Consider the following 3,631-nt stretch of genomic DNA (forward strand, 5'->3'; position numbering starts at 1 on the left):
TCTCCCTCCCTCCCACCGTCCCTATCCCACCCCTCTCGTGGTCACAAAGCACAGAGGTGATCTCCCTGTGCTATGCGGCAGCTTCCCACTAGCTATCTAATTTACATTTGGTAGTGCATATATGTCCCTGCCACTCTCTCACTTCGTCACAGCTTACCCTTCCCCCTCCCCATGTCCTCAAGTCCATGCTCTAGTAGGTCTGTGTTTTATTCCTGTCCTACCACTAATCTCTTCATGACATTTTTTTTTCTTAGATTCCATATATATGTGTTAGCATACGGTATTTGTTTTTCTCCTTCTGACTTACTTCACTCTGTATGACAGACTCCAGGTCTATCCACCTCATTACAAATAACTCAGTTTCATTTCTTTTTATGGCTGAGTAATATTCCATTGTATATATGTGCCACATCTTCTTTATCCATTCATCTGTTGATGGACACTTAGGTTGCTTCCACATCCTGGCTATTGTAAATAGAGCTGCAATGAACATTTTGGTACATGACACTTTTTGAATTATGGGTTTCTCAGGGTATATGCCCAGTAGTTGGATTGCGGGGTTGTATGGTAGTTCTATTTGTAGTTTTTAAAGGAACCTCCATACGGTTCTCCATAGTGGCTGTATCAATTTACATTCCCACCAGCAGTCAAGAGGTGTTCTCTTTTCTCCACACCCTCTCCAGCATTTATTGTTTCTAGAGTTTTTGATGATGGCCATTCTGACTGGTGTGAGATGATATCTCATTGTAGTTTTGATTTGCATTTCTCTAATGATTAATGATGTTGAGCATTCTTTCATGTGTTTGTTGGCAATCTGTATATCTTCTTTGGAGAAATGTCTATTTAGGTCTTCTGCCCATTTTTGGATTGGGTTGTTTGTTTTTTTCACATTCAACTGCATGAGCTTCTTGTAAATTTTGGACATTAATCCTTTGTAAGTTGCTTCATTTGCAAATATTTTCTCCCACTCTGAGGGTTGTCTTTTGGTCTGGTTTATGGTATCCTTTGCTGTGCAAAAGCTTTTAAGTTTCATTAGGTCCCATTTGTTTATTTTTGTTTTTATTTCCATTTCTCTAGGAGATGGGTCAAAAAGGATCTTGCTGTGATTTATGTCATAGAGTGTTCTGCCTATGTTTTCCTCTAAGAGTTTGATAGTGTCTGGCCTTACATTTAGGTCTTTAACCCATTTTGAGTTTATTCTTGTGTGTGGGGTTAGGGAGTGTTCTAATTTCCTACTTTTACATGTAGCTGTCCAGTTTTCCCAGAACCACTTATTGAAGAGGCTATCTTTTCTCCACTGTATATCCTTCCCTCCTTTATCAAAGATAAGGTGACCATATGTGTGTGGGTTTATCTCTGGGATTTCTATCCTGTTCCATTGATCTGTATTTCTGTTTTTGTGCCAGTACCATACTGTCTTGATTACTGTAGCCTTGTAGTATAATCTGAAGTCAGGGAGCCTGATTCCTCCAGCTCCATTTTTCGTTCTCAAGACTGCTTTGGCTATTCGGGGTCTTTTGTGTTTCCATACAAATTGTGAAATTTTTTTTCCTAGTTCTGTAAAAAATGCCAGTGGTAGTTTGATAGGGATTGCATTGAATCTGTAGATTGCTTTGGGTAGTAGAGTCATTTTCACAATGTTGATTCTTCCAATCCAAGAACATGGTATATCTCTCCATCGATGTGTATCATCTTTAATTTCTTTCATCAGTGTCTTATAATTTTCTGCATACAGGTCTTTTGTCTCCTTAAGTAGGTTTATTCCTAGATATTTTATTCTTTTTGTTGCAATGGTAAATGGGAGTGTTTTCTTAATTTCACTCTCAGATTTTTCATCATTAGTGTATAAGAATGCCAGAGATTTCTGTGCATTAATTTTGTATCCTGCTACTTTACCAAATTCATTGATTAGCTCTAGTAGTTTCCTGGTAGCCTCCTTAGGATTCTCTATGTATAGTATCATGTCATCTGCAAACAGTGACAGCTTTACTTCTTCTTTTCCTATTTGGATTCCTTTTATTTCTTTTTCTTCTCTGATTGCTGTGGCTAGAACTTCCAAAACTATGTTGAATAAGAGTGGTGAGAGTGGGCAACCTTGTCTTGTTCCTGATCTTAGTGGAAATGCTTTCAGTTTTTCACCATTGATGCAGTAGTTATTTCCACTATTTTATCTTCCAGGTCACTTATCCATTCTTCTGCCTCAGTTATTCTGTTATTGATCCCATCTAGAGTATTTTTAATTTCATTTATTGTGCTAGTCATCATTGCTTGCTTCTTCTTTAGTTCTTCTAGTCCTTGTTAAATGTTTCTTGCATTTCGTCTATTCTATTTCCAAGATTTTGGATCATCTTTACTATCATTATTCTGAATTCTTTTTCAGGTAGACTGCTTATTTCCTCTTCGTTTGTTAGTTCTGGTGGGTTTTTACCTTGTTCCTTCATCTGCTGTGTGTTTTCTGTCTTCTCATTTTGCTTATCTTACTGTGTTTGGGGTCTCCTTTTTGCAGGCTGCAGGTTCGTAGTTCCCGTTGTTTTTGGTGGCTGTCCCCAGTGGCTAAGGTTGGTTCAGTGGGTTGAGTAGGTTTCCTGGTTGAGGGGACTAGTGCCTGTGTCCTGGTGGATGAGGCTGGACCTTGTCTTTCTGGTGGTCAGGTCTACGTCTGGTGGTGTGTTTTGGGGTGTCTGTAGCCTTATTATGATTTTAGGCAGCCTCTCTGCTAATGGATGGGGCTGTGGTCCTGTGTTGCTAGTTCTTGGGCATAGGGTGTCCAGCATTGTAGCTTGCTGGTCGTTGAATGAAGCTGGGTCTTGGTGTTGAGATGGAGATCTCTGGGAGATTTTCACTGTTTGATATTACGTGGAGCTGGGAGGTCTCTTGTGGAACAGTGTCCTGAAGTTGGTTCTCCCACCTCAGACACAGAGCCCTGATGCCTGGCTGGAGCACCAAGAGCCTTTAATCCACACAGCTCTGGTTTATCAATTTTGTTTATCTTCTCAAAGAAACAGCTTTTAATTTTATTGATCTTTGCTATCATTTCCTTCATTTCTTTTTCATTTATTTCTGATCTGATCTTTATGATTTCTTTCCTTCTGCTAAATTTTGGGGGATTTTTGTTCTTCTTTCTCTAACTCCTTTAGATGTAAGGTTAGGTTGTTTATTCGAGATGTTTCCTGCTTCTTAAGGTAAGATTGTATTGCTATAAACTTCCCTCTTAGAACTGCTTTTGCTGCATCCCATACATTTTGTGTCGTCGTGTCTCCATTGTTATTTGTTTCTAAGTATTTTTTGATTTCCTCTTTGATTTCTTCAGTGATCACTTCGTTATTAAGTAGTGTATTGTTTAGCCTCCATGTATTTGTATTTTTTACGGATCTTTTCCTGTAATTGGTATCTAGTCTCATAGCGTTGTGGTCGGAAAACATACTTGATATGATTTCAATTTTCTTAAATTTACCAAGGCTAGATTTGTGACCCAAGATATGATCTATCCTGGAGAATGTTCCATGAGCACTTGAGAAAAATGTGTATTCTGCTGTTTTTAGAATGTCCTATAAATATCATTTAAGTCCATCTTGTTTAATGTATCATTTAAAACTTGTGTTTCCTTATTTATTTTCATTTTGGATGATCT

Source organism: Physeter macrocephalus, chromosome 2, assembly GCF_002837175.3.
Source record: "Physeter macrocephalus isolate SW-GA chromosome 2, ASM283717v5, whole genome shotgun sequence".
Lineage (NCBI taxonomy): Eukaryota > Metazoa > Chordata > Mammalia > Artiodactyla > Physeteridae > Physeter > Physeter macrocephalus.